The sequence below is a fragment of the Tachyglossus aculeatus genome, chromosome 3, assembly GCF_015852505.1.
Source record: "Tachyglossus aculeatus isolate mTacAcu1 chromosome 3, mTacAcu1.pri, whole genome shotgun sequence".
NCBI classification, from domain to species: Eukaryota; Metazoa; Chordata; class Mammalia; order Monotremata; family Tachyglossidae; genus Tachyglossus; species Tachyglossus aculeatus.
In genome coordinates this window covers 6,864,628-6,879,252 of record NC_052068.1, presented here as the reverse complement: position 1 = coordinate 6,879,252, position 14,625 = coordinate 6,864,628, and the positions used below count along the sequence as shown (strand labels likewise).

The 14,625-nt window shown below is 43.3% G+C and overlaps 1 non-coding gene across 1 annotated transcript; it reads right to left on the bottom strand.

Annotated features, from left to right (window-relative positions):
* Positions 1–14,163: 14,163 nt before the first annotated feature.
* Positions 14,164–14,324, bottom strand: LOC119926013. The gene has a single exon (XR_005449932.1). It is a non-coding gene; the product is annotated as a U1 spliceosomal RNA (small nuclear RNA).
* Positions 14,325–14,625: the final 301 nt, after the last annotated feature.

Below are 14,625 nucleotides of genomic sequence, written 5' to 3'. Positions count from 1 at the left end.
CCAAGCTCTTGCTCTTTCCACTAAGCCACACTGCTTCTCTTCTCTTCTGCTGCTTCTTTTACAGATGAAGAAACTGGGGCACAGAGAAGTAAAATGACTTGCCTAAGGTCACCCAGGAGGTGAGTGGCAGAGCTGGCATTAGAACTCAGGACCTCTGACTCCCAGGCCTGTGCTCTTTCCACTAGGCACTTAGTACAGTGCTCTGCACACAGTAAGCACTCAATAAATATGATCGAATGAATGAACTAGGCCAAACTGATATTCCAAGATAGCCGGCCTGAACAGAGCTGTTTATTGGTCATGATAAGTGTACTGAATTTGCATATCATAAAGAGGGAAGGATGTTTCAGTTACAAAGTGGGCCAAACGAATTGAGAGGCACATTATTGATGAATTTAAAGCCCTTCATTAGCCCCATAATTATAAATCTAAAATTGGTCAGTGGGTGTCATTTGCCATCTTCACAGTAGAATACAAATTTGGACAATTTTAGAGCAGAATATAATGCACTAGAGCCTGAATAATCAATCAGCCAATCAATCAAATGCATTTTTAAGTGCTTACGGTGTGCAGAGCACTGTAATAATAATTATGGTTTGTGTTAAGCACTTAACTATGAGCAAGGCACTGTACTAAGCTCTGGGGTGGATACCAGCAGGTAGTTAGACACAGTTTCTGTCCCACATGGGGCTCACGGTCTCAAACCCCATTTTACAGATGAGGGAACTAAGGCCCAGAGAAGTGATGAGACTTGCCTAAGGACACACAGCAGACAAGTGGCAGAGCCTGGATTTGAACCCATGACCTTCTGATTTCCAGGCCTGGGCTCTACCCATTATGCCAGTTACTTCTTGGGAGAGTACAATATAACAAAGTTTGTAGATGTGTTCTCTGCCCACAATAAACTTAAAGTCAAGAAGGAGGGAACAAACCTTAATTCTAATAAATAATTTATAGGTATATATATATATATATAAATATAAATCGGGCCTGGGTTCCAAACCTGGCTCTGCCACTTGTTTGCTGTGTAACCTTGGCCAAGTCACTTAAGGGGAAGCAGCGTGGCTCAGTGGAAAGATCCCAGGCTTGGGAGTCAGAGGTCATGGGTTCAAATCCCACTCTGTTGCTTGTCAGCTGTGTGACTTTGGGCAAGTCACTTAACTTCTCTGTGCCTCTGTTACCTCATCTGTAAAATGGGGATTAAGACTTTGAACCCCACGTGGGACAACCTGATTACCTTGTATCCTCCCCAGCACTTAGAACAGTGCTTTGCACATAGTAAGCACTTAACAAATGCCATCATTATTATTATTATTAACTTCTCTGGGCCTCAGTCACCTCATCTTTAAAATGGGGATTAAGACTGTGAGCCCCATGTGGGACATGGACTGTGTCCAAACTACCTTTTATCTCCCCCAGCACTTGATACAGTGTCAATCAATCAATCAATCCTTTTAGACTGTGAGCCCAATGTTGGGTAGGGACTGTCTCTATATGTTGCCAATTTGTACTTCCCAAGCGCTTAGTACAGTGCTCTGCACATAGTAAGTTCTCAATAAATATGATTGATTGATTTACCAAGTGCTTATTGTGTGAGAGCACTGTACTAAGTGCTTCTCTCCCCCTCGTCCCCCTCTCCATCCCCCACGTCTTACCTCCTTCCCTTCCCCACAGCACCTGTATATATGTATGTATGTTTGTACATATTTATTGCTCTATTTATTCATTTATTTATTTTACTTGTACATATCTATTCTATTTATTTTATTTTGTTAATATGTTTGGTTTTGTTCTGTGTCTCTCCCCTCTAGACTATGAGCCCACTGTTGGGTAGGGACTGTCTCTATATGTTGTACTTCCCAAGCGCTTAGTAAAGTGCTCTGCACACAGTAAGCACTCAATAAATACAATTGATTGATTGATTGATTCAGGGAGTGCAACGCAGCAATATAACAGACACTTTCCCTGCCCACAACGAGCTTACAGTCTGGAGGCGGAGAATGATATTAATATAATTAAATAAATTACAGATATGAACATAAATTTGCAGGGCTCGGGATGGTGTTTGTGAATAAAGGAGTAAGTCGGGTGATGCAGAAGGGAATGGGAGAAGAGGAAAGGTGGGGCTTAGTCAGGGAAGGCTTCTTGGAGGAGTTGCACCTTCAAAAAGGCTTTGAATGGGGGGAGAGCAATTATTTGTCGGATATCATCATCATCATCATCATCATCATCAATCGTATTTATTGAGCGCTTACTGTGTGCAGAGCACTGTACTAAGCGCTTGGGAAGTACAAATTGGCAACATATAGAGACAGTCCCTACCCAACAATGGGCTCACAGTCTAAAAGGGGGGAGACAGAGAACAAAACCAAACATACTAACAAACTAAAATAAATAGAATAGATATGTACAAGTAAAATAAATAAATAAATAAATAGAGTAATATATACAAACATATATACATATATACAGGATACGAGGAGGGAGGGCATTCCAAGCCAGAGGCAGGTTGTAGGAGAGAGGTCGGCAGGGAGATATATAAGGTTAGGATACAGTGAGTAGGTTAGCACTAGAAGAGTGGAATGTGTGGGCTGGGTTGTAGTAAGAGAGTAGCAAGGTGAGGTAGTACGGGACAAGGTGGTGGATGGCTTTAAAGCCAATGATGAGGAGTTTCTGTTTGACATGGAGGTGGATGGGCAACAACTGAAGTTTCTTGAGGAGTGGGGAAATGTTGTCATCTGGGAACAGAGTGAAGTATGGACTGGAGTCGGGAGAAACAGGAGGTTGGGAGGTCAGCCAGGAGGCTGATTCAGTAATCAAGGCAGGATACAGAGAAGCAGCGTGGCTCAGTGGAAACAGCATGGGCTTTGGAGTCAGAGGTCAGAGGTTCAAATCCCGGATCCCCCACATGTCTGCTGTGTGACCTTGGGAAAGTCACTTAACTTCTCTGAGGCTCAGTTACCACATCTGTAAAATGAGGATTAAGACTGTGAGCCCCACGTGGGATAACCTGATTACCTTGTATACCCCCCAGCGCTTAGAACAGTGCTTTGCACATAGTAAGCGCTTAACAATTGCTATTATTATTACTATTATTTTTATTATTATAAGATAATGTTTGGATTAACATGGTAGCGATTTGGATGGAGAAGAAAGAGTGGATTTTAGCAATGTTGTGAAGGCCAAACTGACAGGATTTAGTGGTGGATGGAATATGTGAGTTGAATGAAAGAGAAGAGTCGAGGATAATGCCATGGTTGCAGGCTCGTGAGACAGGAAGGATGGTGGTACTGTCTACAGTGATGGGAAATCAGGGGGAGGATGGGGTTTGAGTGTGAATTTAAGGAGTTCTGATTTGGACATGGGGTCAAGCGAGGGTTTTTTTAGAATGGAGGAGTCATGAGCTTGTTTTTAAAGCATGCTAAACAAATATCATCAAATACCATTAAAAACAAAACAAAATAAAAAAAGGACTGTAGAGCTGAGGGTGGAGCAAATACCAAATGAAATAAAATTCATTTACCGGTGATAATAATAATAATAATTATGCACTTACTATGTGCAAAGCACTGTTCTAAGTGCTGGGGAGATTACAAGGTAATTAGTTTGTCCCACGGGGGGCTCACAGTCTTAATCCCCATTTTACAGATGAGGTAACTGAGACATAGAGAAGTGAAGAGACTTGCCCAGTCACACAGCTGACAATTGGTGGAGCTGGGATTTGAACCCATGACCTCTGACTCCAAAGCCCGTGCTCTCTGCACTGAGCCATACTGCTTCCCAATAGAATTAAGCATTATTTTAGTTTAGAACATTAAGTGCAAATAAGAATAACCTTTAATTTTGAATGAAAAGAGAGGACAGCAATTTAGTAATGTGACTGTTTGAAGTCCTAACATATGGGAGTCCTTTAACTCGACAGGCAGAAAGTGTCTTCAAAAGTCATTCAAAAGTATATTCTGATGACAACGCTCCGAGTATGAGCTTCTTCCTTCACTCAGCAAAGCACTATGGCATGACGAATCATCTAAAGTAAACCAAAATGATTTCCGTTCATTTATTCATTCAGTTCATTCTTATTTATTAAGTGCTTACTTTGTGCAGAGCATTGTACTAACTAAGCACTTGGGAAAGAACAGTACAACAATAAAAAATGACAATCCCTGCCCACAATGAGCTCAAGTCTAGGTTTCCAGCCAACCTTTGCTACCCTCAAGGAGATCCATTGGCATGAGCAGAGCTGAAGTCTGTCTCTGCTACCTCTAGGGATCTTCTTGCCTAATGAAACCAGCACAAGTAAGAAAGTTAAAAATAAAGTCAAGTAGGGCATTTATGGACTCTGGGCCATGGCTAAGCAGAAGAGTGGTATTAAGAAGGGATTAAGATTCAGACCCAAAGTCTGAAGCAATGTAGTCAAGTGGAAAGTAAAATGGGCCTGGGAATCAGAGGATCTGGGTTCTAATTCCATTCCTGTCGCATGTTGGCTGTGTGACTTTTTTATGGTATTTGTTAAGTGCTTACTATGTCCCAGGCACTGTACTAAGCACTGGGCAAGTCACTTAACTTCTCTGTGCCTTAGGTTTCTCTTCTATAAAATGGGGACTAAGACTTTGAGCCCCAAATCGGACATGGATTTTGTCCAACCTGATTATTGTATATCCATCCCAGTACTTAATACAGTACCTGCCATATAGCAGTGCTTAGCAAATATTATTAAAAAATGAAATTCTGGGGTAGATAAATTACAATCAGATCAGATATAGTCCCTGATTCTCAGGGGGGCTCGCGGTCTAAAAGGGAGGAAAAATCGGGTATTTTACTGATGCGGAAACTGAGGTACAGATAAATTATGTGACTTCCCCAGAGTTTTCCTCTTTGTATATCTGATACAGAACTTTGATCCTCCCCTCAGCCTCACAACACTAACGTTAATATACTTATACTCTAGTGCTTATTTAGTGCCCTGCACATATGAAGGGCTCAATAATTAATCAATCAATCCATCATCAATCAGTCTTTCATGGTTCTTGAGCATCTACCACGTGCAGAGCACTGTACTAAGCATTTGGGAGAGTACAATATAACAGTTTGTAGACATATTCCCTGCCCACAACCAGCTTACAGTCTAGAGGGAGAGACAGGATTGATTGACTGATTGATTGACTGATGCTCAGAAGACATTCAGTTGGTTTTAGTTTATGGAATAAATAAATGATTTCCTTCATTAGTATAGTAATAACAACAACAACAACAATCATAATAATGGTACTTGTTAAGAACTTACCCTGTGCAAAGCACTGGGTTAGACACAAGATAATCAGATTGGACACAGTCCCTGTCCCACATGGGGCTCATAGTCTTCATAGGAGGGAGAGTAATAATAATAATAATAATAATAATAATAATAATAATAATAATGATGGCATTTGTTAAGCACTTACTATGTGCAAAGCACTGTTCTAAGCGCTGGAGAGGATACAAGGTGATCAGATTGTCCCATGTGGGGCTCACAGTCTTCATCCCCATTTTACAGATGAGGTAACTGAGGCCCAGAGAAGTTAAGTGACTTGCCCAAAGTCACACAGCTGACAAGTGACGGAGCCTGGATTAGAGCCCATGAAGAATTGCTTAACCCCTATTTAACAGATGAGGAATCTGAGGCACTGAGAAATGAAGTGACTTGCCCAAGGTTACACAGCAGACAAGTGGCGGAGCCAGGATTAGAACCCAGGTCCTTCTGGCTCCCAGGCCCGGGCTCTATCCACTAGTCTGCGCTACTTCCCAATAAACAAGATGGCTGTGACATAATGGTTTGGATTTGGGAGTGGGGAAAGCAATGGTAATAAAGAGAAATCATGGAGGAAAATTATAAAAAAAAACCCCTTAAATTCATATATAGGTCACTCTGAAACATCTACCTATCCATTGCCTAACTTGACTCAGTGTGGCTTGGGGGAAAGAGCCCGGGCTCAGGAGTCAGAGGTCATGGGTTCTAATCCCGGCTCTGCCACATGTCAGCTCTGTGACTCTGGGCAAATCCCTTCGCTTCTCTGTGCCTCAGTTACCTTGTCTGTAAAATGGAGATTAAGACTGTGAGCCCACGTGGGGCAATCTGAGTACCTTGTATCTACCTCAGCGCTTAGAACAGCACATAGTAAGCGTTTAACAAATACAATTATTACAATTATTTCTCTAGACTGTTGTGGGCAGGGAACATGTCTACCAACTCTCTTATATTGTACACTCTATAGCATTAAGAGCAATGCCCTACACACAGTAAAGCACCAAAATAAATATGATTGACTATTCCCTTGTCTTTCATAATTATGGTGTTCATTGAGTACTCATTACGTGACAAGCACTTTAAGCATTGGAATAGATACAAACTAATAAGGTTGGACAATGTCCCACATGGGGCTCACAGTCAAAGAGGAGGGAGTAAGATTTAATCACCACTGTGCAGATGAGGAACTTGAGGCCCAGAGAAGTTAAGTGACTTGCCCAAGATCACACAGCAGGCAAGTGGCAGAGCTGTGATTAGAACCCAGGTCCTCTGAATCCCCAGGGCTGCGTTCCTGGGCTCTTTTTCCTAGGCCACACTGCTCCACAGACTTCTCATATCAGTTGTTCTTTTATCCTTCATTCTTCATCCACAAAGTGCAAGTGATTAGTTAGTCTGGCTATCGTCCCCATTTTTGTCTGTCTTAACCATTAGACAGACAAAGCTACTTGAGGGCCCTGACTCTGGTTTTATCATCTATTTCGTACATTCGAGAGCTTACTACATTGTCTAGCATACAGTGGTAGTTCTGTAAAGGCTACCTTGTTAGTACAATCACTCATCCTATCCCAACTGGATTACTGCATCAGCCTCCTTTCAGATCTCCCATCCTCCTGTCTCTCCCCACTTCAGTCTATACTTCACTCTGCTGCCTGGATTATCTTTGTACAGAAGCGCTCTGGGCATGTCATTCCCTTCCTCAAAAATCTCCAGTGGTTGCCTGTCAACTTACGAATCAAGCAAAAACTCCTCAGTATTGTCTTCAAAGCTCTCCATCACCTTGCCCCCTCCTACCTCACCTCCCTTCTCTCCTTCTCCACCCCAGCCTACACACTCTGCTCCTCTGCTGCCGCTAACCTCCTCACTGGGCCTTATTCTCGCCTGTCCCGCCATCGACTCCTGGCCCACGTCCTGCCTCTGGCCTGGAATGCCCTCCCTCCTCACATCCACCGAACTAGCACACTTTCCCCTCTTCAAAGCTCATTTAAAGCTCACCTTCTCCAGCAGGCCTTCTCAGACAGATCCCCCCCCTTTTCCTCTGCTCCCCTTCCCCTCCCAATCTCCTCAACTCCCTCCTTCTGCTCTACCCCCCTCTCTGCCCCATAGCACTTTTGTATATATGTACATGTTTATTATTCTATTCATTTTATTAATGATGCATATATTTCTATAATTCTATTTATTTCTATTGATGCTATTGATGCCTCTTTCCTTGTTTTGATGTGTGTCTCCCCTCTTCTAGACTGTGAGCCTGTTGTTGGGTAGGGATTGTCTCTGTTGTTGAATTTTATTTTCCAAGCTCTTTGACAGTGCTGTGCACACGTAAGCCCTCAATATATATGATCGAATGAGTGAATAAATGAATAATGGAATGCATATTAATTACAATAGGTTATCGTCATCTTCATCAACAGCATTTCTTGGGCACTCACTAGAGAAGCAGCATGGCTCAGTGGAAAAGAGGTCATGGGTTCAAATCCCGGCTCTGCCAAATATCAGCTGTATGACTTTGGGCAAATCACTTAACTTCTCTGTGCCTCAGCTACCTCATCTGTAAAATGAGGATTAAGACTGTGAGCCTCATGTGGGACAACCTGATGACCTCGTATCTACTCCACTGCTTAGAACACTGCTTGGTACATAGTAAGTGCTTAACAAATATCATTATTACTATGTGCAGAGCACTGTACTAAGCACTTGGGAGAGTACTGGTTGTAGATTTTATTAACATTAGATTAGTACACATAGGAAAACAAATAGAAGAAGGTATTTTCTGTTGTCACAATTTTCTGGTCGGCCACTTCGCATGATTGGTTGACCAATTTAATTTGTCAGGCTGCACCTTATTGGGGTATAAATTCATACTTTCAGATTATTTCACAGTTGAGTTAGAAAACATATAGTCTATAAATAATGCCACTAGTGAACGAGAAAATTAATTGTTACGGAATCCACGCTAAACAATTCCAGGTGTCATACGTTACGTCATTGGGTAATGATTTGGGAAGTTGGAGAAACCTACATCCACTTGACTTGAATTCATTGTCAGGCTCAGGAGCATCCCAACGGTGCTGTTTGGACTATAAAAATGCAAGAGATTCATTGTCAGCATTTATGTATGTGCATATATTCAGCTGTATATCCAATTATTTATCCTTCAATAAGAGATAAGATAATTGAATCTATCCTTCAATAATAGAGAAGCAGCGTGGCTCAGTGGAAAGAGCACGGGCTGCGGAGTCAGAGGTCATGCGTTCAAATCCCGGCTCTGCCAATTGTCAGCTATGTGACTTTGGGCAAGTCACTTAACTTCTCTGGGCCTCAGTTCCCCCATCTGTAAAATGGGGATTAAGATTGTGAGCGCCCCATGGGACAAACTAATCACCTTGTAACCTCCCCAGCACTTAGATCCGTGCTTTGCACATCATAAGTGCTTAATGAATGCCATCATTATTAATGAGTCTTTTTAAAGTCGCCTCCACTGTTAGAACGCAAGCTTCTATTGCGAATGTAAAAACTCCAATCAATCAATTGTATTCATTGATTAGAGCATTGACTTAAGGGCTTGGTGTCTACAAAAGTTGGTAGACATATTCCCTGCCCAAGAGGAGCTTCTAGTCTAGAGGGGGAGATAGACATAAATATAAATAAATGAATTACCGACATGTACATAAGTGCTGTGGGGCTGAGAGGGCTGAATAAAGGGAGCAAAGTGTGTCTTACATCTATGTTCTACCTTTCATCCAGACTGTAAGCTCTTTCTGGGCAGAAAACACGTCCACCAATTCTGTTGTACTCCCAAGTGCTTAGTGCAGTGTCCTGCACACAGTAAGCACTTAATAAATGTGATTGAATGATTGGTTTATCTGGAGTGTATTTTAATTCCCATCTTCCCAGTTAGATTGTAACCTCCCTGAAGGCAGGGATCATGTCAGCTAACTACATTATACTCTCCCAAGTGCTTAGTACAGAACTCAGAAGCAGTGTGCCTAGTGGATAGAGCTTGGTCCTCGGAGTGAGAAGGACCTGGGTTCTAATCCTGATCCCCCATTTGTCTGTTTGGTGACCTCGGACAAGTCACTTCACTTCTCTGGGCCTCAGTTCCCTCACCTGTAAAATGGGGATTAGTAATAATAATATTAATAATATTGTCTGTTAAAAAATAAATAAATGATAGCGTTTGTTAAGAGCTTACTGTGTGCCAGGCACTGTTCTAAGCACTGGGATAGATACAAGGTAATCAGGTTGTCCCAAGTGGGGCTCACAGTCTTCATCCCCATTTTACAGATGAGGCAACTGAGGCACAGAGAAGTGAAGTGACTTGCCCAAAGTCACACAGCTGACAAGCAGCGGAGCCGGGATTAGAACCCATGACCTCTGACTCCCAGGCCTGGGCTCTTTCCACTAAGCCACACTGCTTCTTTTAAGCACTTAAGTGCTTATTATGTTCCAAGAACTGTTCTAAGCGCTGGGGTAGATACAGAGTAATCAGATTGGACACAGTCCTTGTCCCACATGGGGCTCACATTCCCATTTGAATAATAATAATAATGGCATTTGTTAAGCGCTTACTATGTGCAAAGCACTGTTCTAAGCGCTGGGGGATACAAGGTGATCAGGTTGTCCCACGTGGGGCTCACAGTCAATCCCCATTTTACAGATGAGGTAACTGAGGCTCAGAGAAGTTAAGTGACTTGCCCAAGGTCACACAGCAGACGTGGCGGAGCTGGGATTCGAACCCATGACCTCTGGCTCCAAAGCCCATGTTCTTACCACTGAGCCATGCTGCTTCTCTAATTGAATCCCCTTTTTTAACAGATGAGGTCACTGAGGCATGGAGAAGTAAAGTGACTTGCCCGAAATCACACAGCAGACAAGTGGCAGAGTAAGATTAGAACTCATGACCGCTGACTCCCAAGTCCATGCGCCTGCTACTAGACCATGCTACTTCAGACTGTGAGTCCCATGTGGGATAGGGTCTGTGTCCAACCACATTAACTTCTATCAACCTCAATGCTTAATAATAATAATAATAATAATAATGACATTTGTTAAGTGCTTACTTAGTATTGTTCTAAGCGCTGTGGGGGGATACAGTCTTAATCCCCATTTTACATATGAGGTAACTGAGGCTCAGAGAAGTTAAGTGACTTGCCCAAAGTCACAGAGCTGACAAGTGGCAGAGTGGGGATTAGAACCCATGACCTCTGACTCCCAAGCCCGTGCTCTTTCCGTGGAGCCACGCTGCTTCTCTTAAAACGGTGTCTGCCACACAGTAAGCGCTTAACAGATACCATTAAAAAATGCACAAGGAATTGAAAGAGGTATTAAAGTAATTTGGTTTCAAAGTGCTCAGGGAAAAGTTTCTCATTTCCTATCAGGAAACCTAATCAACATTCTCATGCTAAGGTCACCAAACATTAGCAGGGCAGCTTTTAATGGTTTTGAATACAAATCAACCTTAGATCAACGAAGCTATCTCCATGGCAGTAGGACTGAATAATGAAGTCCACCCCTCTCCCCACCTTCAAAGTCTACCTCAATCAATCAATCAGTGGTATTTACTGAGTGCTTTCTATGTGCATAGCAATGTACTAAGGCCTTGGAAAAGCACAATAAACAGAAATGGAAGACACTTTCCCCGCCCATAATGAGCTTACACTTTAAAGGATGAAACAGACATTAATATGAATAAATAATTTACAATATTCATTCATTCAATCGATTTTAAAGGGGCACTTACTGTGTGCAGAGCACTGTACTAAGTGCTTGGGAAGTACAAGTCAGCAACACATAGAGACGCTTCCTAACCAACAACGGGCTCACAGTCCAGAAGGGGGAAACAGACAACAATACAAAACACGTAGACAGGTGAGATCAAAATCATCAGTACAAATAGAATTATGTAATTTCAATATATATAGAGCTAATATAATGATATGTATAATTTAAAGATATGAAGCTACCCGGGCTCTGCTACATGTCTGCTGTGTGACCTTGGGCCAGTCATTTTAACTTCTCTGAGCCTCAGGTCCCTCATCTGTAAAAGGGGGATTAAGAGTGTGAGCCCCATGTGGGACACACTTCCCCCTTTCAAAGCCCTACTGAAGGCACACCTCCTCCAAGAGGCCTTCCCAGACTAAGACCCACTTTTCCTCAGCTCCCCTTCTGTTCTGTGTCACCCTGACTCATTCTCTTTGCTCTTCACCCCTCTCCCGGCCCCACAGCACTTATGTATATATATATATATATGTATATATACATATATATATATAATTCTATTTATTTAGAATGATAACTATTTAATAATAATGGTATTTGTTAAGCACGTACTATGTGCAGAGCACTGTTCTAAGCACTGGGGTGGATACAAGATAATCAGGTTGTCCCACGGGGGGCTCACAGTCTTAATCCCCATTTTACAGATGAGGTAACCGAAGCACAGAGAAGTGAAGTGAACTGTCCAAAGTCACACAGCTGATAAATGGCAGAGCCAGGATTAGAACCCATGACCTCTGACTCCCAAGCCCGGGCTCTTTCCACTGAGCCATGCTGCTTCTCTATTTACTGTTTTTCTTGTCTGTCTCCCCTGATCCCGGACTGTGAGCCCACAGGGGGCAAGGATTGCCTCTACTGCTGTATTGTACTTTCCAAGCACTTAGTACAGTGCTCTGCACACAGTAAGCACTCAATAAATAAGATTGAATGAATGAATGAATGAATGAATGAATGACAGGGACTGTGTCCAACCTGAATGATTTGTATCAACCCCAGTGCTTGGCACGTAGTAGGCGCTTAACAAATACTATAATTATTTTTATCTCAAATCATGTCTCCAGGAGGTCTTCCCTGATTCATCTCTCAGCACCCTACATTATCCCCCTGCGTCACACACACACACACACACACACACACACACACACACACACACACACAGAGACAGGCACACACAAACACACAATACCCACACGAACTCTTTACTGGACCTAATCAGTTAGCTACTTATAGCCCACCCAACATGGCATAGTGGCTAGAGCACGGGCCTGGGAATCAGAAAGTTATGGGTTCCGATACTGGCTCTGCCACTTGTCTGCTGTGTGGCCTTGGCCAAGTCACTTCCCCCACAACCTCCCTCTGCCCGACCCCCTTCTCCTCCCCACAGCATTTGTGTATTTGTACATATTTATTACTCTATTTATTTCATTAATGATGTGTATATACCTATAATTCTATTTATCTATTCTGATGGTATTGACACCTGTCTACTTGTTTTGTTTTGTTGTTAGTCTCCCCCTTCTAGACTGTGAGCCTGTTGTTGGGTAGGGACCATCTCTATATGTGGCCAATTTGTACATTCCAAGTGCTTAGTATAGTGCTCTGCACACAGTAAGTGCTCAATAAATATGATTGAATGAATGAACTCCTCTAGGCCTCAGTTATCTCATCTGCAAAATAGCGATTAAGACTGTGAGCCCCATGCAAGACAGGAACTGTGTCCAATCTGATTTTCTTGCATCCACCCCAGAGCTTAGTAGAGTCCCTGGCACATAGTAAGTGCTTAACAAATACCGCACATTATTATTATCATTATCATTATAGTCTATTGCCTCCTCCTTTCATAACAGACTAGATTGAAAGTTCCCTAAGGATAGGGTTAGAATCCAATAATTCTGTTGTACTCTCCCCAACACCAGGGAAGAGGGCCCGGGAGCTTGAAAGGGGATCTTAGGCCAAATTCCTTCCCTCTGAAATTCCTCAGTGGCTGTTCTCTGACCTAGAAAGAGATCCGAGAGGCCCCTTGAGTCTTCAGGCGATGGGAATGGAGACCGTTTCCAAATTCATGGGATGGATCATCCCCCGCTGACTAATCTCAGAAGGGTCAGGGCAAGACTGACCCCATCCGCCACAGCAGAAGAGAAGCTCTGACCTGGTCCTTCTTCTGGCCGGGGGCTGATTGCTAACTAGCCCTCTCACTCACTCCCTCTCCTTCCGTCTCTCTCTTTCCCTCCCCATCCTTCCATTTAGAAGCATGGCTTAGTGGCAAGAGCATGGGCTTGGGAGTCAGAGGACCTGGGTTTTAATTCTGGCCCGGCCGCTTGTCTGCTGTGTGACCTTGGGCAAGCCATTTATCTTCTCTATGCTCCTCACCCTCAGCTTCAAGGCTGTCCATCACCTCGCCCCCTCCTACCTCACCTCCCTTCTCTCCTTCTACGGCCCACCCTGCAGCCTCAGCTCCTCTGCTGCTAATCTCCTCACTGTGCCTCGTTCTCGCCTGTCCCACCATCGACCCCCGGCCCACATCATCCCCTGGGCCTGGAATACCCTCCCTCTGCCAATCCGCCAAGCTAGCTCTCTTCCTCCCTTCAAGGCCCTACTGAGAGCTCACCTCCTCCAGGAGGCCTTCCCAGACTGAGCCCCTTCCTTCCTCTCCCCCTCGTCTCCCTCTCCATCCCCCCATCTTACCTCCTTCCCTTCCCCACAGCACCTGTATATACGTATATATGTTTGTACATATTTATTACTCTACTTATTTATTTATTTTACTTGTACATATCTATTCTAATTATTTTATTTTGTTAATATGTTTGGCTTTGTTCTCTGTCTCCCCCTTTTAGACTGTGAGCCCACTGTTGGGTAGGGACTGTCTCTATATGTTGCCAACTTGTACTTCCCAAGCGCTTAGTACAGTGCTCTGCACACAGTAAGCGCTCAATAAATACGACATTGATAATTACCTCATCTGTAAAACAAGGATCAAGACTGTGAGCCCCACATGGGATGACCTGATTAATAATAATAATAATTATAATGATGATGGTATCTGTGAAGCACGTACTATGTGCCAAGCACTGTTCTAAGTGCTAAAAAAAAGAAAAAAGAAACAGGGGATAGTGTGCAGTCCCCCACTACCACAAATTATGCAGTCGAGTTTCCCGCATTTGGGGAAATTGCAGGGGTCAGCACACCCCAAGTGCATTGGGTGAGCATTGCCCTGGGCAAACCACCTACGTGATCAATGGTGTCTCCCTTTCCAGGGAAGTATTCTTTATCCCAGTGCTTAGAACAGTACTTGGCACGTAGTAAGTGTTTAACAAATGCCATCATTTTTATTATCTCTCTCTCCCTCCCTCTCCCTCCATCTCTCTGTCTCCCTCCCTATCTCTCCTTCCCCTTCCATCTGGCTCTCTTTCCCTCCCTCTCCCCATCTCTTTCTCAGAGCCCCAGCCTGACCGACCAGCTTATCAGCTGGAATAGGTAAAATGGAATAAGATCAGATCCAATTGCTGTGCCAAAAGGGGATCACAGCCCAAAGAGGAGGGAGAACAGATACTTGACCCCATTTT